This window comes from Equus przewalskii, chromosome 21 (assembly GCF_037783145.1).
Source record: "Equus przewalskii isolate Varuska chromosome 21, EquPr2, whole genome shotgun sequence".
NCBI classification, from domain to species: domain Eukaryota; kingdom Metazoa; phylum Chordata; class Mammalia; order Perissodactyla; family Equidae; genus Equus; species Equus przewalskii.
Window position 1 is genome coordinate 18,058,846 of NC_091851.1, and position 22,251 is coordinate 18,081,096.

At 41.9% G+C, this 22,251-nt stretch overlaps 1 protein-coding gene across 14 annotated transcripts in view; it reads left to right on the top strand.

Moving 5' to 3' along the window:
* The window catches only part of SLC23A2 (solute carrier family 23 member 2), a 142,756-nt gene that overhangs the window by 19,551 nt on the left and 100,954 nt on the right, over window positions 1-22,251 (top strand). For 2 of the 14 annotated variants that reach the window (XM_070588865.1, XM_070588856.1), the window contains exon 3: window positions 792-841. The exons of 6 other annotated variants lie outside the window; for them this stretch is intronic. The gene's annotated coding sequence lies outside the window, so the exon portion shown is untranslated. Of the gene's footprint in view, window positions 1-791; window positions 842-12,722; window positions 12,956-15,319; window positions 15,513-22,251 lie in introns of those variants that run through there. 6 more of the 14 variants (XM_070588871.1, XM_070588867.1, XM_070588870.1 and 3 more) reach the window with 6 other exon arrangements.

Sequence of the window (22,251 nt, forward strand, 5' to 3'; positions counted from 1 at the left end):
TTCTTAGCACGTGGATTTCTGCTCTGGCCTTTCTCACATCTGCTCTTTCTGTCCTTCTCCCAGTGCTGAGAAGTCAGGGTATGCACCTGCTCCCCTCCATCAGTGCAGGCTGCAGAGCTGACTGTGGTGGAGGGGTGGTAATAGAGGGTTTGTTTTGTTGTTTGGACTCAGATATATGGCCCTGCCTATGTTGTGTGTGTGTGTGTGTGTGTAAATCAAAGTGTCAGAACACACTCCTTGGTTGGAGTCCGATCATGATTACCGTGGTTGTGTGCTCTGAAATAGCATTTACTTTTCTCTTTTCCTGGTATCCACTTTCTTTAGACCAGCGCTGTCCAATATAATTATAATGGGAGTCCCATATGTAATTTTCTAGTAATTATATTAAATACAGTAAAAAGAAGCTGGTAAAATTAACTTTAGTAATATGTTTTATAACCTAATGTATAAAAAATGTTAAAACTTCATGTAATCAATATAAAGTTATTAATGAGATATTTTACTTTTTTAAATAATAATTCTTTGAAGTCTGGTGTGTATTTTACACTTACAGCACATCTCAGTTGGACTGATTGCATTTCACGTGCTCAGTAGTCACATGGGGCTGGTGGCACAGCTCAAGGCCCACGTTGCTTTATCTGCCACTGAGTAATAAGTTTTCAGCTTGTAAGCTTTTGGGTTTTTGGGTATTTCGTAATGCCACCCACTTGTCACAGATTGCATGATAACATATACTCATAGTTGAATGATGCCTCGATCAGCTTCCCTTTTCTCATTTTTTTTCCTTTCAGTTTGAGAGGTTTCTTACTGCTTGGAAAAGGCTTCTGAACCAATTCAACAGGTAAATCGATAGGCAGTATTTCTAGATGTTAATTCATTTGTGCCTGATTTGAGAATAAAATAAATCCTTAACATACTTACACATATATGTATTTATATATAAAATTTTTTTTAGTAATTTTCTATTTTACCCAAGAATCACAAATACATTTTGTAGTTTATAATTTTAGACACATTAAAGTTTAGGGTCCAATGAACGATTCTCATTTCTTTTAAAAGAACTGATGGCCTAGGAAAATGTGAAGTACAGTACTGTTGTTAGACAAGCATGGCCTTTGGAAGATTGAAGAGAGTAGAAGGATATGAGGAAGAACAGGAGAATCGGGACCTCCTGAACACGGCTTTGCAGAACGTTTGGAGAGCCTGCCTCTTGACCACACTTCTCGTCTCCTTAGTTACTCTGCTGCTGTCAGCAGCTTCTCAGAAATGGGGGCCGTGAGCGTCTAGTGACAGGGAAGCGCTGACCCGCCCTGCTGCTGTTTCAGGAGCACAGTGCCTACATCAGTATGGCGTGTGTGTTCCACTTTGAGTCCCTTAATGTCTCCCTCTAGTTTGTCTTGCCTGCATATTTATCTCAGTATTGTCCTTCGGCAGTGACTTATGGTTTAAAAATTAAAGTGATATGCACACATTATAGAAAATTAAGAGCAGAAAGTCGCTTATAACCCTGTGATCTAGTGGTAATCACCCCCCTTGCCAGTGCTTCCTCCGTTTTCTCTCTGTACACACTGTAATGGGGTTATCATGTCTGCTTTGTAACTGGCCTTTTCCTCCACTCAGTGATACACTCAACACATTCCATCCCAGGGAATACGTCTAGTACCAATTTCTTTTTTTTGGAGGAAGATTAGCCCTGAGCCAACTGCTGCCAATCCTCCTCTTTTTCCTGAGGAAGACTGGCCCTGAGCTAACATCTGTGCCCATCTTCCTCTACTTTCTATGTGGGACGCCTACCACAGCATGGCATGCCAAGTGGTGCCGTGTCCGCATCCGGGATCGAAACTGGTGAACCCCAGGCCGCCGAAGCGGAACTTGCGAACTTAACCGCTGCACCACTGGGCCGGCCCCAGTACCAATTTTTTAATCTCCACAATATTCTATTACAGGAATGTACCTACAATTTAACCAGTTTTTTATTTTTAGACATTAATAATTTCCCCTCTAGTTTTGGATTATTCTAAGCACTATTTTAGTGAACAGTCTCATAATGAAAAATTTTAGCCTTTTAAAATTATTTTGTTATGATAAATTCCTTAAGAGTAGAATTGTTGGGTCCAAGGCTATGTGTATTTTACTGATGTTGTTAAATGACCATCTAGAAATGTTAAGCCAGTTATTACTCCCGCTAACAGTATATCCAAGTGCCTGCCTGCTAAAGGGAATTAAAAACGTGATTGGATAATCTTATGAGTTTGTTGAATGAATTATGAAAGATAGGTTTTGTTTATGCTCTTTTGGATTTTTCACATTTTTTATAAGAAAGCTTATACATGAATTATATTCCTGTCAGGAACACAGTGAGAATCACGTTAAAATATAAAAGGAATCTTGACAGTATTAGGAATTCTTACAGCCAAGTAGACTGCTTTTCAGTGTGTGCTGCTAAGGTGTCCTGAAGCCAGTATGCCAGAGAACCTGCCTCCTGAGGTGGTGGCTTGCTGGAGAAAGTTTTAGGTATACTCTTTACTCTCTGAGATCTTATTTTTTGCTAGCCAAAACTTAGGAACTAAATAGATTTCAGAAAAATGTGGATTCTGCACTGCATGAACTCAAGAAGAGCATAAATTTGAATAAGAAGGAGACTTGATATGAATTGTGGTCATTCTGAGGATTACTCCCTTCAGTTTGGAGGGAACAGTGAAGAGAGGTCTGGAAAGGATTTGCTGAGGATTGATAATTTGAAGAGAAATCTGAAATATGAATACGAATTCTCCAGATGTTGCAGCATTCCAGGTGGAAAGACTTAGCAGGCTGTTTTCCAGCCTTAATTTGACATTGCCCGTGAGTTTTGAAGTTCACCCAATCTGTGGTACCACTCTCGCTTTACTTTTTCACCATTGTCTGCCAACTTCTTGGTCATTCCCAATGTTTCTCAAGAATGTTGGCTCTTGGCGTGCTACTTTTTCTTTCCGCTGTCTTCTAATATCATCTCTAAGTCGTTGGCTCATCCGGTCTCTGGACCTCGCCATCCCTTCATATGATCTTTTCCATGGGCGTTTTGCTTCCAGTTCACTTCCCCTCTCCTGGGCCTTGTCATCTCCCACATGACACTCTTGGAATCTTGAGCTTGGAGAGTCTCCTCTGTGCACACGTCCTGTCCTTCCTCGCTCTCATTCGGGCACGTTGTTCCTGTTCCTCAGGCACATTGGTGTTCTCTGTCTTCCTCTTGCTTTCCTCACCCTCTTTACCTGCCGTGGTTGCCACAGGGAATCACGTGACTGTCGTCTTACCAGCATCTTGTTTTCCTCACTCTCTGAACTCGCCCCATGACTTGGCATCCTACCTCAGTGGCTCAGTCCTACTATTGAGATTTCCTGTGTTTTTTTGTCAGTTGCACTCTGCTGGAGACAAACCAGATATCAAGGTGACTTTCTCCATTACATATTTACAAATTTTGGGCTCAGACCCTTGAGTTCTGTATTTTTTTAATGTCATTCCTTTTACTCATCCTTTTCCCAATCTCAGCTCAGCCTCCTTCCTCTCCCCTATGACCTCTGCTTCTTAGTTCATTAAGAAAATAAGTTGTCAGATAAGTGCTCCCTCAACTTCCTGTCTTCCTACCTCATCGAGTATTGAGAAATAGTAACTAGCTGTGTGCGTCTCTCCCCACGTTATTCCACAGAGGATATGAGGCAATCATTACAGATGGTCTGTGTGGAGCTGTTGTAACAGACTGCAGGTCTACGGGGGAACTGCTTATCTCTCCCTGTGGCATAGTTAGACCTTCTTATCTCTGGCTTATGGAGATAGGCTTGTGTTTTCATAGAAGATAGAACTTTAGAAGTGGCACAACCCTTGGAGAGGGGCAAGTTAAATGACCTCCCAGGTGACAGAGCTCGTTCATGGCACAGTCTGGGCTGGAATCTCGATCACATCTTCATTGGCCTTTCCTTGTCTTAAATAAAATTACTTTAGATAGATTTTTTTTCTCCTAGGGAGAGGTTGGATTGGAAGCTAAGACGACATCAAATTTATTTGTAGTTTAAAAATTAGATATTGGATATACATGGAACAGAATCCAAAAGGTACATGAGGACAGACCCGGAAACTGCTTGCCTCCTGTCTGATCCAGCTCCCCTCTCTGGAGGCAGTCACTTCTACCAGCTTTTGTGTGTATGTTTGTGTATCTTTCCTAAAGATTGTCTTTGTCAAAAATTTGTTTTTAATTGTGAAATTTCAAATATGAAGAAAATGAGAGAATGACCACTCATACGCCAGAAACCCAGATCTAATAAGTCTACGCATGTTGTTTTTGCTTTAGATTTTTTTTTTAAAGAAAATAAAACATTTCAGATACCCTCTTTGTATGCTTTGCTAATCTCGTCTCCCTCCCTCTCTCCCAGAGGTAACTTTGCAGTCCCTATTTTTACTTTTATATTACATGTTTATGTATCCATAAACACATACAGTATTGACTGCATGAGTTCAAAGCTTAAATAAAAGATCTTATGTGGTATGTTTTCTGGAACCTACTGGCTCGTTCAGGAATCTGTTTTCAAGCCATGTTGCCCCAAGTGGCTAGAGTGCATTCATTTTAACTGCTCTGTTTTATCCCACTGTTTGAACATACCTGAACTTATTTATACATTCTCCTATTGATGTGTTGGTTGTGTACTGTTAAAAGCAAGGTGGAGTGTGCTGAGAAGTGGCATTGCTGGATCGTAGTGCACACACATCTTCAACCTGCTAGTTACCAAATTGTTTTCCCGAGTCTTTGAACCAGCTTGCATTTCTGGCAACAGAGTGGAAAAAGTCCTGTTTGTCCACAGCCGTGCCCACACTTGCTGTTGTTAAGCTCTTTTATTCTTGCCTTATCTGATGGGTGTGGAATGGTACCTTGTTTTAACAGGGATATGCCATGGTTTGTTCGTCCATTCACTAGTGAAGGTGAATGCTGTTTCAGTGTTTGGCTATTGTAAATAAAACCACTTAAACATTTATGCACAGATTGTTGTTCAAACATAAGTTTTCCTTTCTCTAGGTAGATACCCAGGAGTCCTATTGCTGGGTCTTAGGGTTGATGTATGTTTTAACTTCATAAGAAATGGCCAAACTGTTTTCCAAAGCACTTGTCCTGGTTTACATAACCACCAGGAGTCTGCAAGAGTTCCTGTCACCCTGTGTCCTTATCAGCACCTGGGGTTCTCTCAGCAGTTTTTCTCTTTGTTTTAGCCGTTCTAATAGGTATGTCATATAGCTTTTTAACCCAAAGAATGAAAATTAAAAGTTGATTATTTTAAAATGAGTAAAGTAATTGATTTTTGCCCTCCTTGGTCTTGGATGATCTTTTTTCCGCCTTAATTCAAAATCAGAGCATTGTGTAAGGGTAACCAAAGAATGAAGCAGAGGCAGTACAGAGCAGCATAACATCTGCTGCTAGAAAATTTGGTCAATGTATTTTTTTTGCTGTCAGAGAAGTTTGTTAAGTTATAACATCTTTGATTTTTTGGTTGGACTTTTTTTGGGGGGTTTTATTTCTGGAAAATATGTATTAAAACTTTATGGCCAAGAGTACTGAGATCTCATTTTAATGACGTCATCCACCTACTTGTGTGATTCCCCACCCCCTAGGCTTTGAATAAGATTTAATTTGAGGATGCTTGTTCCATTACTAAAAACAGAAGTGCAGAAGCCACAGATGTAGGCCAACACCCTTATTTTATAGAGCAAGACATTTCAGGTCCACTGGGTAATGACTTTCCTGCACTTACAGCACCGCCCATGGTGTACACCACCACGCGTGTCTACAAGGTGGGCTTCCGGATTCCCAGTGGAGTGCTGTTTTCCCACTACCCCTGTACTCTAGTGCATGGTGGTGACTCAGACACACTGTAATGTGAACCTTGAGTTTAAAGGATGCAGTCTTCGTAATGGACTGACTTTCAGAGTTGGATATGCTTGTTTTTACTTTTATTGCCGAATTCTGACATGTGCTGTCAGCACACATTCTGAGTCATGCTTTGAGATTATGAGTGATTAGCCAGCTTTTAAGCATCTGCCAGAGAAGCCAATTTAATTAGTCTTTGATAGTCAAGGGGAGCAGTGAATTTATTCATCCCACCCAGATGTTTACCCCTTGTCATGATCCTTCCATTTGGTTCCTCTGAAGGAAAATGACATTTAGCCAGGTTTGAAATATGTATTGATCCATTCGTTTTGAAAACTTAGTAGCTGGGGTTATTCCAAATGTGTTTTCTTGCCAGATTTTCTCTCTCTGCTTGTTTTTTATTTTTAGGGTATAGTTTTGACTGTCCTAACATACCCAAATTTGAAGAGAAACTTCCTTTTCATGTAATCTGGTTCCTTTTTTCTTATTGTTTCACCGTTCCTAGCGTATTGATTCATTAACATGGCTCAACATGGTTCCTGCAGCCAGTGAGAGAGGGAAGGGAGAGGGCGTGCTGATTTCTTCTCCAATCCCATTAGCTGAAACTTAGTTGCATGGCCACATCTAGCTGCAAGAGAGGCTGAGAAATGTTGCCTGAATTTAGCTGCTTGTGTGCCCAACTTAAAATCAGGGTTTCTATTAGTTTAATTAGTTGAATGAGAGAGGACTCTTGGAGACATCTGTTGGTTTCTGACACTTCTGCTAATGAAGAGAAGTTGGCACGTGAATCAAAGCAATGTGTAATCAGAAATAAATTGGATATGAAATGAAAATGTATTTTAATTGTCGACTCTTTATGTTTGAAATTTTCCAAAATAGTTTCTTAAAAACAGTTTTTTTTTTGAGGAAGATTAGCCCTGAGCTAACATCTGCTGCCAATCCTCCCCTTTTTTGCTGAGGAAGACTGGCCCTGAGCTAACATCCATGCCCATCTTCCTCTACTTTATATGTGGGACACCTACCACAGCATGGCTTACCAAGCGGTGCCGTGTCCACACCTGGGATCTGAACTGGCGAACTGCGGGCCGCCAAAGCAGAACATGCGAACTCAACTGCTGTGCCACCGGGCCGGCCCCTTAAAAACAATTTTATATTTTATAATTTCTTACTTTTACCAAGTGCCATTTAAATATTGTAACACTAGAGGGTGCTGTTAGTCAATACATTTAATTTTTTTCCCCTCAGTTTGGCTTATTACAGAATCAGAGTAGTAGTTTTTGTCCAGCTGATAATCCTAAAGCTCCTTTGATGTTTTACGCAGTTTTACAACAGTAGGGGCACTGGAATGTCAATATGTAACATTTATTAGGAAAGGAAGAAGTAATCACCAAATGTGTAAGGTTTAAAAAAAAAAAAGGGTAGTTTAGATTATGTCCTTAAAGGGAAAACATACATCAGAGATTACATTAATCAAATTAGATATTTTCAAAGCATAATTAACTTCTGAAGAATTAATTTGGCCAGGTTTAGCCTTTTAGTTGTTTTGCCTTATTTTTTGTTCCAAATGTCCTAACCTTGTAGAAGTACTAAGAATTGAGCTCCTGCTAATTTTGCCCCCAGTACAGTGGGAGGGGCCTGTCTAAAACTAGGAAAATGAGATGAACACAAAGAAAAACACCTCTCATCCCACTTTACAGAGATCACGTCTGTAAACTGCGTGGAACATCCCCGTCTGCTTTCTTAGCACACTTGCACATGTGCGTGTACAGTACTGTGGAAAGGGGGCGCCATGTGAGTTAGTGCTGGTGTGTGTGATGTGTTGTCTGTGTTCATTTTGTCGCTGGCTACCTTCCTGAAGTGACATGTTCTAGCTCTTATTTTTTTTCTTTAAAGATTGGCCCTGAACTAACACCTGTTGCCCATCTTCTTTTTGTTTCTTCTTCTTTTCCCCAAAGCCCCGCAGTACATAGTTGTATACTGTAGTTGTAGGTCCTTCTGGGTGTGCTGTGTGGGAACGCTGCCTCAGCATGGCTTGATGGGCAGTGCTGGGTCCACACCCAGGATCCGAACCGGTGAAACCCTGGGCGGCCGAAGCGGAGTGTGTGAACTTAACCACTCGGCCATGGGGCGGGGCCTCCTAGTGATTTTTTTTAGAACTCATTTTCTGACCCATTACCTGTAAATAATTCTTTTGTTTTCTCTTTTCCAATATTTGAACTTTAAAATCTTTTTCTTATTGTATTAGTTAGAACTTCCAGAACAGTCTTCTATAATGGAGGCCATCAGACTCGCTTCTGTTTCTGGCACTGATGGGCCCCGTCTGGGTTTTTCAGGGTATCTCATTGGCTATTGGCATGAGATAGGAATGCTTTTGTATGTGTGTGTGTGTGTGTGAGGAAGACTGTCTCTGAGCTAACATCTGTGCCAGTCTTCCTCTGTTTTATGTGAGATGTCGCTGCGGAGTGGCTTGACAAGCAGTACTAGGTCCGCGCCTGGGATCCAAACCTGTGAACCCTGGGGCGCCAAAGCAGAGTGGGCAAACTTAACCGCTATGCCACCAGGCTGGCCAGAGATAGAGATTCTTTTTGAGGACATTTTTCTTCTATGTTGGAAGGTGCTGAGGGTTTTATTTGAAAATTGATGTTGAGTTTTGTCAAATGCCTTTTTTGTTTCTGTTGATCTTAGTTTCCCTTCTACCTGTAGATGTGACTTGTAATACTAGCTTTTTTCCTTCTCTTGTGCTTTGTCAAGTTTGGGATCGAGATTATGGTAGATTTCTAAAATAACTGACAAGCTTTTTGTCCTTTCCTAGTGCTTTGGTACTGTCTGAGTAGTTTAGGAAGTGGCTGTCCTTTAATGCTTGGAGAGATGTGCCTGGGAGGCCACCTGGGCCCCGTGAATTTTTGAGTGGAAGGTCTTTATCCACCTTGGCCTTGGGAGGCTTGTTTAAGAGGCCTCTTGGATGTATTTACCAAATGTATCAATTCTGTTGCTTATTTCCTAGCTAATTTTTCTCTTTACTTTCTTTAGGGTATTTTGTTGCTTATTCTTTCTTGTTTAATTGTAAGGGTGTTTTTACAGTTTCCATTTCACCTTTGACCCAACAGTTATTTGGGAGAAAATTACAATTTTTGAAGATTTGCTAGATTTTCTTGGTGGATAATTGTTTTTTCTCTTTTTGGCATCATGGTCAGGCACTGAGAAGTAGAAATTCCTTTTCTGTGGGGGCTGAAATTTTCATTTGACGTGATGGTCAGTTTTCGCAAGTGCTCTTTGGCTGTTGAAAATAAAGCTCTGTTTTCTATGGGGTGCAAAGTTTGAATTTACTATGTTAGCCTTGCTCCTTATATTGGTGAGACTCTTTAACCGATACAGAATAAAATTAACGTGGAGATCAGACCTGTGTTCGTACCCCTCCACCCTCTTGCCCCCCATCTTCCTGGAGACAGATAGGTAGTTTATGAATTGTTGGTCATTACTTCTATATTGCTGACCATTATGGGCCTTACTTCAGTGAATGTTCAGAACATAAAAATTGACGTAATATTTCTATTGTGAATTTTATATTTTAGTAATGTAAAATGACCCTTTCCCCCCTTTTAATACTCTCTGGCATGAATTCCGTTGTGTCTGACATTAACAATAACACAGCATTAATGTTGGTGTATTTTCGTTTTGCTTTGTTTAAGGTCTGTCTTTGGGGATTTATTTTTTTTTTTATTTTGTTGAGATCACAATGTTTATAACAGTGTGTAAATTTCAGATGTACAGTATTACATTTCAGCTTCTGTACGGACTGCATCATGTTCACCACCAAAGTCTAGTTTCCATCTGTCACCAAACATATGTGACCCTTTGACCATTTATTTTTTGATACATCGGAGAATATTTTTGGTTAAATGAATATAATTAATTTACAAGTTTAGTTCGTGTTAGTCTGTTTCAAATTCTAATAGTGGTTTCCTTGAAGTAAAAAACATTAAAAAAAACCTGTTTCTCCAGTTGTCCTGGCTAAGATCTCATGGTATTTTTCCATTCCTGTCTGATTGGGAGAAGGGCTTTAGCATCTTCTTATCCCCTGTCTTCAGTCTTTATTAATGTACCCTTGTTTGATCTGCTCTATTGTCATTAATTACATTTTTTTACATTACATAGCATATGCTTAGAGACTAATTTGATGTATGTGTTCAGTTTTATAACTGGGTTTATGTTCATTATTTAGTTTTGTCCCCATCTTGATGATTTTGGTTGTCATACATTATTAGCAGCTTGTATATTACTGGCCTCTGTGAATTTTGCGTCTTATGTGATTGGAATATAGCCTGAAGCTTTTATTTTTTTTTTCTTTTTCATTTTTCCTTCTCAGCCCATGCATATGTGAGATTACAGTTTTTGGCTTTCCCACATGAAGGGCAGCTTGTCTGGGTATAAAATCCTTTGGGAAAACCTTTTCTTCAGTTCTTTATAGATCTTCCTTTTCTATTAACTTCTAGCATTTAATGCTGTCTTGGACTATCCTGGGGCTAATCTTAATTATTGCTACTATTTAAGTAAACCAAACATTTTCTCTTCCTCTCTAGATGTTTCTATAACTTTTTCATCCTGTAGTTAAATGTTTTCTCTGGAGTGTGTCCAAGTATAGGTTTCTTCTCTCTGATTTTGCATGGATCTGGTGCGTTCTTGTAATCTCTATACTCAGATTTTTATTAATCTCAGAATAGTTGTTTTTTGTTCTGTATCTTTTATATCTTTGTTCCATTTGTTCTTTTTAAAAGAGTTTTATTGAGATATAATTCACATACTGTAAAGCTCTCCCATTTCAAGTGTATAGTTCAATGGCTTCTAGTAAATCAGACTGTGAAACCATCACCATAATCAAATTTTAGGACATTTTCTCCCTCCCATGAAGAAATCCTGAATGTGTTAACAGTCACTCCCTTTTCCTGTCCCCCACTGCCACCCCAGCCCCAGGCAACCACTAATCTACTTTCTGTCACTGTAGATTTGCCTGTTCTGGACATTTCATATAAATGGACTCATACAACATGACAGGCTTCTTTGTTCTGTTTTCAAGTCCAGTTGAGAAGCACTGATTATTCACCTCTTGGCTTTGCTCTTTGCTTTTTTCCCTCCGTGCTACTCATCTCTGAACTGTTACTGCCGTTCTGGACCTTTCCTTGTCTCTTGAAGTTTCTCCAGCTTCTCCTCCACCTTTCAATTTTCTGCTGTTTTCTACAATTTAACTTCTCTTTGTTGCTTCTAGGTTAACTTTGTGCTTTTAGTTTCCTTACAGTTCTTTACCACCCCAGCTTATTGTCTCTTGGTCTCAGTCTGATTTCTTCATATAATTGTTTTATTAGTTTTTTTAATTCTTTTCTTCTTTGTTCCAAATTGAAATTTTCTTTTGGTTCCTGCAGTAGAACCTTTCTGAGGTTAGAGTGTTCACAGAACATCCTAAGTACAGTTCTTGTATTCAGGATACAGAAAGTGGAATATTTTTTCCTACAGGCCACATACTGGATTTTTCCTCTTAGCTCACCTTGAGCATGGGGTGTCTTGTCTACTTGGGTGTGTTGACCTGATGGGTGGGGTGTGTCACATGTGACCTGTGTTTTGGGCACTTGTGGTGGTGACTCTCCTGCCCCTGAACAGCTAAAGCGCTTGGCTCCCAGCCGTCTCCCCAGCTTCTCCTATGGCTTCTCCTCCAGTCAAGTGGCGTCTGCTTCTTAACGCTCTCTGCTGATTTCCTTAAGATTTTTCACGAGTAAGTAACACTTAGAGCTGCTTTTCTCCAGTTCCTCTTCTGCCTTTATCCCAGGGACCCCATCTCCCAAGATCTGCTTTGCTGCTGGTAGATAGATGCCTCTTCTGCCTGGCTGTTTCTCAGCCGAACCTCATGGTCCCTGTCTGGACTGGGGAAGGGCAGCCTGGTTTGGAGAGAGGAGGCAGCTATCTGTCCTCTCACAGCACATCTCGAGGGGCAGAGGTGCCGACCGCTCAGGTTTCTGGCAGGCCCTGGCCTGGAGTCAGGACTACAAAGGACAAAGTGACTACAGCTGTGGCTTCTTCCCTCTTACTAATACTAGATGGTCAGCATGTGTTTGCTTTTTGTTGTTGTTGTTGAGGAGGATTGTCCCTGAGCTAACATCTATACCACTCTTCCTCTATTTTGTATGTGGGAGACCACCACAGCATGGCTTGATGAGCGGTGTGTAGGTCCAGGCCCCGGATCTGAACCCGTGAATCCTGGGCTGTTGAAGCAGAGAGCGTGAACCCAACCACCACACCACTAGGCCAGTCCCTGTTTGCTTTTTTTAGTGTGTTCTTGGGTACTACCAGTGTTCAGTGGGGCCCTGCAGCTGGGACCTGCATACCAGATACCACAGTCACTTGGGCTCTTGGGGTTTAGCTCTCAATATTACAGTGATTTGTTGCCTTTGCCTATTATCTAGGGAAGAGATCATACCTTGAGATTTTTTTTTTTTTTTTTGCTCTGTATTCAGCACTTGCATGAGATCTATTTTTAATCTCTGAAAGTCTTTGAGCTTTGAAAACAGTGTCTTTGGGACCCCAATTGGGGAACTGAAAAATGACCAGGGAGTAGAATTAATCTCCCTTTTGTCTGAGCTGCAGGCAGTGTGGCTGGACTTGTTTGTCCGAACAGAAGGGTTTGGAAAGATAGGTTTTAATTTCCCTCATTTGTGTGGGTTTGAGAAATGTAATCCCAGCAGCTGCTTGGTTTCCACAGTAGAACATCCAGCCTGCCACGTTGAAGCCTGCTACAGACGGCCGGTGAGCGCAGCATACTGGAAGCATGCAGTAGCCGTTTGTAACCAGGTGGTGGCTGTTGTGTAACACAGATACATGGCATTTCTGACTAGGTGGTGTGGTTATACAATTTTGGCGAGCCTGTGTGGGTTATAAAAGCCGAAATTCCTTCAGCACCTGAGGTGTCTGCTCCTGAGCCCCAGGGCGATCCCAGCCCTGCACAGGCACCCAGCGTGGACTTGGTGGTGGCGCACTGATTAAAGAGTATTTTTGTGGATAGGGTAAGATTTCTCTCTGCAGGTAAGACCATTTCTTGGTACATAAGCTCTGCTTTGGGGAATTAGAGTCTTGTGTGTCTCTGTCTGTGTATGTGTCTGGGTCCACAGGTGTCTGTTTCCGTGTGTGCCCCTGTCGATGACCGGGTGTCTGGTTTTCTGTGAGCATCTGGCTGTGTGTGTGTGTGTCTGTGTAGGTGAGCGAGGAGCCTTTGACTCCAGTTTGCTCAGCTGCGTTACCAGAACATCTCCGAAGTCTTTCTCAGTGCTGTCAGACATTATTTAAAAAGTAATAATTGAACATTAACATTTATGCAGTGCTTGGAAGGTAGTACCCTTCACTAAATAAGTGAGAAAAGTGACATTAAAACCTGGTGTGCCACAATTAAAATGTCAGAATCAGTGCTTTTCAGGTGCTCACTTTATTCTCTGAGCGAGGTCCGGTCCTGGGACTTCCAAGGTGCTCCATGCTCCTTTATGTTTTCTTTTACACAGAATTTTAGAGGTTTGGGGAAATGTGAGTACACAAGCAAAAAGGAATGTCGATTGAGTGGACTTTGTGGAGAGCTGGAGTCTCTTTTATAGCTGAAAACATCTATTTTTAAATCCTTTTAAGGTTTTAAGGTTGTAAAAACCTCAGGTTTCAGGTTCAGACACCAAGAAAAACAATATGTCTGTGGCATAGGATTCTAAGTCATTGCAGTCTCTGTATTGAATAGATATATTTTTTATGAATTAGGAAGAACATGCTCCTTTGCAGAAGAATAATGTATAACATACTTACAGGCATGGGATGTATGTTAACGGTCAGGGAAAAGGCTCCCCTTTGTTGAAGGTCGGGAAAAAGCTATTATTTTGGTCACTGCACTTGGTGTTAACCTGGAGAAGAATTCCAGTGTTCCCACCCTGGGTAATGGCTGTGCAGTTTCGGCAGACCCGCTCTTCACCCATCGGGTAATCCATCAGCGTGGGTGAAAGTTCAGAGCACCCTTTTCCTTATCTTGGGAAAGTCTGAGGAGGAGACGGAACTTTTGGTAAACTGGACTAGGGGGCAGCAGGGGTGCGGTGCGGAGGAAAAAGATATTGCAGAAGAGATTTGCAAATGGAATTTCTTCTTCCAGATGATAGGAAGAAAGCAGATGGTTGAGAGAAGTAAGCAAATGTCCCAAAGTCCAGCAAAACTGAGCAGGTGTAATGGGTGGTTAGAAATTAGGGAAACGTGGAGTTTGGCCTCGCTCTGCAGGCGAGAGAAGGAAATTTGGTTTTGACACTTGGGGCAGAGGAAAGGATGAGACCATTCCAGAGAGGAACGGTGTGGTCTGAAGAGTAATCCAGGGAGAGGGCTTGAGCTTGAGGCTGGACTGAAGGGCTCCTTCAAATGCTTCTCCCAGCACACGTGCCTTCTCCAGGGGTCAGCAGTGGTGACAGTGGCTGGAGGTGACCGGGTGCCCTCCAGAGGCATCCCCTTCAGAAGGAGAGAAGGTGCAAGTCATCCCCAGGAAAGGGAGGATGGACCTGGGAGCTGGGGTGGCACTGAGGGGTTCAGGGTCAGGAGGGCAGAGCCACCCCCGGGAAATTACCGTAGCTCCCAAGGCTGACATCCTGGAAAGTGTGTGTGGGGGACATCAAGTGACAAAGGTCATTTGGAGATGTGGAGGGAGAGAAACCTTTCTTTCCCTCTGCTGACAGAAGCTGGGGGGCTTTCCTCGGCTCCCTCCGAAATGACCTCAGACACAGCCGCTCAGGCCTTTTCCGCTGCTCATCTTCAGAGACTTGTTCTGTTCGCCAGACTGTGAGGCCACTGGAGCAGCTTTGTGCTCTCAGAGCCACTGCTCTGCTTGCCGCTTGCCCTTGGCTTTTGTCCAAGGAGAAATCAGCCTCTCTGGCCTGTTTCTCAATTGTGAAGTGGAGACGTTAACAACCCCTCCAGAATTTTTATACGGGTTAAGTGAAATCATCTTTATGTCTTGGATGTGACAGGCAGTCAATTAATTCTGCACATGTTTTTATCTTTCATTAAAATTCCATATAAAATTAGCTTTTCAGTGGCTCCTGTAATGACTGATTAGTACATTTAAAACGCTGTTTAAATACAAAAACAATTTGTACAAGACGTGATAGGTTAAATCATAGAGTAGAAATAAATGCAATAAAACCCATCTTAATTCTGCTTGAGTTTTCTCAAATATGCATTTATATTTTAATTCTGGACCCCAGGCTATACCTTTGGCTCCACTCGCTCTCCCTCTCCCCTCTCGAGTCCCAGCCTCATGACTTCCTTGAATGAATTGGGGAGGTTCAGAATTGGGGCGGTTTTGTCATGGGTGTAGGACTAACTGGCCCATGGAAAATGTTCATGTTTTCCCCAAATATTTGAATGCCTTTTAAGTGATGGACACTGTGCCCCTGCCCCCATCCCTGCCTGGTCAGGGAGTTGGACCAAGAAGCCGTGTGCCATGGAAACAGAAGAGGGACAGCTCACTCAAGAATGCTGCTTGGAGGAGGAAGCTTCTTGAGCTAAGACCTGGGAACTGCAGGTCAGCGTGGTCTGTGCGGATGGTACCTGGGGCAGGAGAGGCATGGTGAGGATGATGAGTCTTAAAGTCTTGTCATAATTTTATGTAAATAAAGTTTGGGGAAGAGGTTGCTGCTGGATGATAGCAGCCACAGCAGCTGATACCTACAACATTAGGTCAGAAAAACAGAGATCCCTGATGACTTTGTATTTTAAAGCCCCCAAACCAACAGAACGTCAGCTGCCTTGACCTTTTACTGTACACTTGACTCCATCTTTCATCGAAGCGAGCAGTTGATGAGTCATTCTTCTCATCTGGATCGTATGACCATCTCTTTCCAGGGCTCAGGCTGTATGTAAACCCATATCAGCAAAACAGTCCGTTTCAGGCTGGATTTAGGAGCTTTTTTAGGATTTAGAGTTTAATTTGGGACTAGAGTTATTCTTTACCAAGGGCTTCTCGGACCAAGCCTCTAGAAGAGACTGAAGGAGTCTTCTGCAGGCAGCCTGTGTTCTTTACGATCTTCTCTTTCATATTATCAGTTGTGTATTTCACTTTATGCTCCATAAAATGTTTGCTTTCAGTTATGAATGATCCTCGCTGCCCACTTCACCCCATGGGTGTTCCAGGAATATTTGCCACCTCTATCTAGCTACTCTTCCTCCTCTCTGGCCCGCTGTGGAGGCCCCTGGTTCTGCTTGTAGGTAATTCCTAAGCAGTGCAGCAGCATTTGCCCAGGGGCCCTTTTCCTCCCCGAGCAGAGCAGGGTTGTTGCCACGGGGCATCAGGGGCCCTGCGGGTGTGGCCACGAATGCTCGGGAGTTCTCAGCAGGTGGTTTCTGAGATGGAACCTGGCAACCAACCTTGGGTTCCCCTTCAGAAATTCAGGTTTTATCCCGCTTCTGTTAAAATTTTCTTTCTCTCAAGAGAACAATCTGACAAATCAAGACAGTGACAGAAGGCTGACACAGCTCACAGGGGTGCAATGGAGATTTTCTTGATTGTAGTCTTTGAGGGGCTTTGGTTTAGGGCTCTGGTGGCTTTTAGAGAAAGGCCCTGATCCTGAATCCTCTCCCCAACGTTGTGGCGAGGGAACATTATGGTATCTTGTTACCAGTCTTGTCATCTTGTACCACTTTGGCAGATTATTTCTGTGAGCCTGTTGATTTAAGCTCAGCAAATCATCTGATTTAAATTGGGTGCTTGAAATATGCCTATTATGTCACTGGGCAGAACTTTCGTTACATCGGTGACTGACTTCTAGGCTTTTTTTGCCTGACCCACAATATGCAGTATTTTACCTTGAAACTCTGGGTTACCCTTATCGTCTGAGAGTGCTCTGAAATTTTCGTTCTGTTAAGTTTCATTGTTTTAAAAACTCTGGTTCAGATCCAGAGTCGATTTCATGGCCTGCTAATGGGTAGTGACTTGAGGTTTGAAAAATGAGAGCAAGGGTTCTTGGAGTGCTTTGGAAAAGGCTGCAAGGGTGATCGAGGTTTTTCAGTTACACCCTGTGAGCATAGCTGTCACCACAAGATCAAGTAATAACCACTCCTTACAGGTTCATTCATCGCGCATAAGTGGAATAATGCTAGCTAGGATGAGCGTCAGAATTGTAAACGCCCTGAAGCAGGACTCTCTGTATTAGGCAACCATTTAAGTCATTTCATTAAAGGGAGTTGATCATATATAAGGTGAAGGTATTTGTTCCAATAATCTTTTTTTTTTGGCTTGGATTAAAAGCGTTTAGGTCAAATGTTAGCATTTAACAGAATTTAATGGAGCAGCCACAGTTCAACTATAATCCCCTAATGATGGGATTAAGCAGAGAGCCACGGATTGGCTTTTAAAATGTGCTTTATCATTGAACCTGGCCAGCTCTGAAAGCTTGTTTGTATCTTGGAAAGGACCAGACTACCACTTGGCAAGTAGAGATTTTGTTTCCTTATCCCAAAGTCTTCCTTCTTAGTCATGCTCTCACCTTCTGGGTAGGTTTACGCAAGCGGAGAAAATCGCTTTATCCCACTCAGCTTGCCTGCCCAAGGGTGTGGGTGATCTGGGGACCACCAGCATCAGAACATTCGTGCATGTGTTAATGTAGGTTCCCATGTCCCAGTGCAGGTCTACAGAATCAGAATTTGGGGGAGGGGACATTTCTTAAGTTGGTGGAATCACAGGAGTTTTTGAATTCTTTTTTTCTTCAAAAGTTGATTTTGTTCAAGTATAGATTATATACAGTAAATGGATATACTTACAAGTGGAGCCATCGGGATCACAAGGAAGATATAGAAGCTTTCTGTCACTCTGAGATTCCTTCCTCTTGGAGTTCCTCCCTCTTGCTCTTGTCACCGCTCTCTGCTTCCTGTCACTGTAGCTCCGGGAAGCAGGCAGCGTGTCTTGTGTCCAGCTTCTTTCACTCAGCATAGTATCTGTGCGATTCCCCCATGTTCTTACGTACATCAGTGGTTTCTTCCTTTTTATTGGCGAGTATTTTTTTGTATGGACTCACCACGGTTTGTTTATTCATTTACCTGCTGATGACCTTTGGAGGTCTTGAGTTTTGGACTGTTGTAGTAAAAATAGCTTGGAACATTTGTCTGCAAGTATTTGTGTGGAAGAAATCTGTCTTTTGAATAAGTCTCCCAAGTGAGGCTTAGGTACATGAACCACGGATTCTTATTCTCTCTCTTCTTCTCTTTGTTATTCCTGGATCATTTTGGAGAACTGTAAGTTTTTGTGTCTAGATCAAAACATGAGTTTGCCATGCATGTATTCATTCAGTGCCGTGTATTTGGGGTAAATGTGTATCTCATTATCGTTTATTGAGTGTCTCTTCTGTGCTAAGAGCTGGGAATATAAAGGTGAATTGTCCCCGGGGGGAGTCTGCTGATCGGGAGGACTCGTAGTGGTTGATTCATTTAGCCAGTGAGTGCTTGGACCAGGGACTGCTCGGTGCTGATGCTGGGAGGACACGTTTTCTTAGGATTTGGTTGTGCTTCCAAGAAACACAAAAGGTCTTGGTGGTTAACTCCAGGAGCAGCTCAGCCCTTAAAGCCTGTTTGGATAGTACCCTCTTACTTCCGAGTCAGGGGGCCGTGGTGGGCCACAGTGAGAAAACTGACACTGATTCTTGGACAGGGGAGAACTGGTCAGATAAGAAAATTAAGTGCAGAAGAAATAATGGCTGGCTGAATGGCTGAGGAAATAAGTACTAATTAGAAGCTGTTATTCTGAATTTGTGTATGTTTATTGGTGGCTGGAGAGCTGGTGGTTCAATCCTTAGGGAATTGAATGATTTGTTAAAGATCCGAATATTTTGCTTTTCTGCTTAGGGCAGATTTCCCAAATTGCTGTTTTTCCACTCTGCCAGGCTTACGTTTATTTTAAGGTTGACCTTTTTGTTCCTTGGAGACTAATGATTTCCTGCTTACTCTAAGGTAGTAATTTTTAACTGCGGCCACAGGGCAGCTTTAAAACATCTGGATGCTCAGGCTGCAAGACCTATTCAGTCGGACTCTCCGGGCGGGCACCCAGGCAGTAGTTTTTTAAGTTCTTAGGTGGCTCCAACATGGAGTCGAAGCTGAGGACCACTTCTCTGGGGCAGCCTTGGTTATTGGTACGCCTCTTTATGGTCAGTTCCCCACTTTGCCTGCTAAGTGTCATTGACAAAGCCTTGGCTTTTCTCCGTTCTCTTCTGATGACAAAACTTACTTCACTGCTTGAAACATGAGAACTTGATTCCACATGGCCTCGTAACTGCAGAGCGGGGTCCCGACTCAGCAAAGAGGACTGGACTGCTCTCTTCCCTCGTTGAGGGGAACGGTCCGCTTCTCTGCCTCTGATTCTGAATAGTGGGCAAGAACCCAGTGCTGGACACCATCGGGCTCTTAGGGGAGAAAGTGGGCATATCTTTCATTGTTAAATAAGTAACTTTAGAAAATAGAGAAGAGTAAAAAGAAGAAAAGAAGTCCTTTATTGTCCCACTCATCAACATTTTGGTTAATATTTTGGTGTGTGTACGGGTGTGCGCACACTTACACATACACACTGGGTTGGTGCTGTACATACAGTTTTTTTAATTGTATAAATTGCCTTTAATTCTTTTCACTGATTGCCTCATTTAAAAAATCGCTATCTTCTATTTTATTACTATTATTGTGGTAGGAACATTTAACCTGAGATCTACCCGCTTAACAAACTTTTCAGTGTACAATACAGTATCATTAACTGTAGGCACGGTCTGGTACAGCAGATCTCGAGAACTTTCTCATCTTGCATAATAAACTTTATACGTGTCGAATAGCACCCCCCACCGGCAAACACCATTCTACTCTCTGCTTCTGTGAAGTTGACTGTTTTAGATTCCTCTTACAAGTGGAATCAGGTGATATTTGTCCTTCTGTGCCCGGCTTATTTCACTTAGTATAATATTGTACACACTATTTTTTTAAACCTATTTCCTTACATAACATGAGGTGAACATCTTTCCATGTCAGTAAATATTTCTGTGCCATCATTTTAATGGCTCCATGGTGTTCCTTTGTGTGAATGTACCACAGTTTAACCATTCAATTCCCTAGTGTTGGATATTAGATTTTTCCTGCTTTTTGGTCTTCTTAGCACACACAATTTTTTGGCTAAATCTTTATGTGTCTTAATTATCACCTTAGGAGAAATTCCTAGAAGTAGTGTTTCCTTAAGACAAATATTAAAATGAATATGAATGTTTATAACTTCTGAGTATAACCAGATTGGCTTCTCATTAGCAAATTTATTTTTCATTAGAAGTGTGAGTTTGTCTGTTCCTCTACCACCTTACAAATAAAGGTATTAAAAGTAACTAACATAGGTTTAGAAAAAAATGGTACTTCATTTCAGTATACCTTGATTCAATTTCAAACAAGGATCGAGCGTTTATTTTGCCATTTGTATTTGGAGGGGATTGAAGATTAGAAGCTTGTATGTTTTGCCCATTTTTATATCAAGGATTTTTGTGTTTTTTTAATTGATTTGTAGGATCTCTTCAAATAGTAAAGATACCAACACATTATCTTATGTGTATTATATTTTGGTTTTTGTTTGTGTGATTTTTCTCCATATGGAAATCTGGAAAATTTTATACTGCAAAATCTGTCAGCCTCTCTCTCTTTTTCATCTGTAATGATATGCTAAGAAAGGAGTCCCCCGCCGTAACATTATATAATCATTTAGTGGCTTTATTATCATTTTTTTAACCTTAGGTTTTACTTTTTCTGGATTTTATTACTTAATAGTGAACCGATTGTCTTGGCATGTTGTGTTGAAAAATCCATACTTTGTCTTACGATTTTCAGTGCCTCCCACATCACATATTCGTGGGTTGTGGGTTTTCTGTTTCTGATCTTTTTGTCTGTTTTGTGCCCATGTTGAACTCTTCTCTGCATTACAGCTTTACATTAGGGCTCCTATCTGATAGAGCACACTCTTCGTACTCTTTTTTCAAATATTTGTGGCTATTCTTGGTTATTCTTCCACAGGAATTTTTTCAAGCCTCTTTTTTCCCCTTTTGGGGTATTGATTTTTATTAAATGTATATACATTATGTTTATAGGAAAATGAATATTCTTACAGTAGCTTTCTTATCCAAGAATATAGTCTGTTTCTCTGGTTACACTGATCTCTTTTGTGGCGCTTAGTAATAGTTTATAATTTTATTCATAAAGGCCATACACATTTTTTGCTAAATTTATTGTGTATTTAATGGTATTATTGCCGTTTTAAACTGGATTCCTTCATCCTCTTATCTTGAGGGGTCGGCAGACTTTTCTGTAAATATCTTAGTTTTGGGGGGCCAGATGGCCTCTGTCACAGGTTCTTCTTGCTTCTTGTTGTTTACAACCCTTGAAAAGTGAGAAAACCGTTCTTCTCCGGGGACCGTACACACCCTGACCAGGCAGTAGTTGGCCACCTTCTGATCTGGCTGCGTCTTGCTGGAGGAGCTCTGCTCATGGCTTTTGTACCTGTTCTGGCCATCTCTGTATAGATTCTCCCAGGTTTACACATTGCTTGATGTGGTTGTAATTTGGTATTTTCCTTTCAATCTTTTCACATCTTTCCTTGGTCTTCCCCGTCATCTTCCTCTGTCAGTCAAATGATAGCAGTGATGTCGACACCCTGGTGTGACCCTGACATTACTGCGTCTGTTGTATCACAGATATGTTTGATGTTAACTGTTAATTTCCTTTCCCAAGTTAGTAACAGTATTCCGCAAGAATGCTGTTATATTATATGAAGAGTCATTATTTTTTTAAGCATCACTTAACTCATTCCACAAATTTTGGGGAGCCTTTAACATAGGTGCTAAGTTCGGGACCAGGATGGGGGGATGCAGGCTGTGGATACTGCCCCTTGTTCTGCAGCTGTCTGGCTGGGCAGGTGGACATGAGCTTGCTGTCTCATAACCATCTTCCTGGTTCCCCGACACCGCGATGCTGGTGATGAGAAGCACTGATGGGAGTTACCCCAATGGGCGAGGCTGAGGTGAAGGGTGCCTATTTTGGAGGGACGGCATGTGCAAGGGCCTGACACCTTCAGGAAACCAGAATACATCAGTGACAGCTGACTGGGGGCCAAGCTTCACAGTAGGCTTCACAGTGACCCCGCAGCCTTGTTAAGGGTGTCGTTCTAAGGCTAATTAGGACGCCATCAAAGGGCTTGATAGTTTCTGTAGCATGGTTGTGCTGGCTCCAGTATGGACTGGTGGTAGGGCCATCAAGATGGAACAAGAAAATGGGACAAGAGGCTTATGTGCTGTTGACGAGATCAT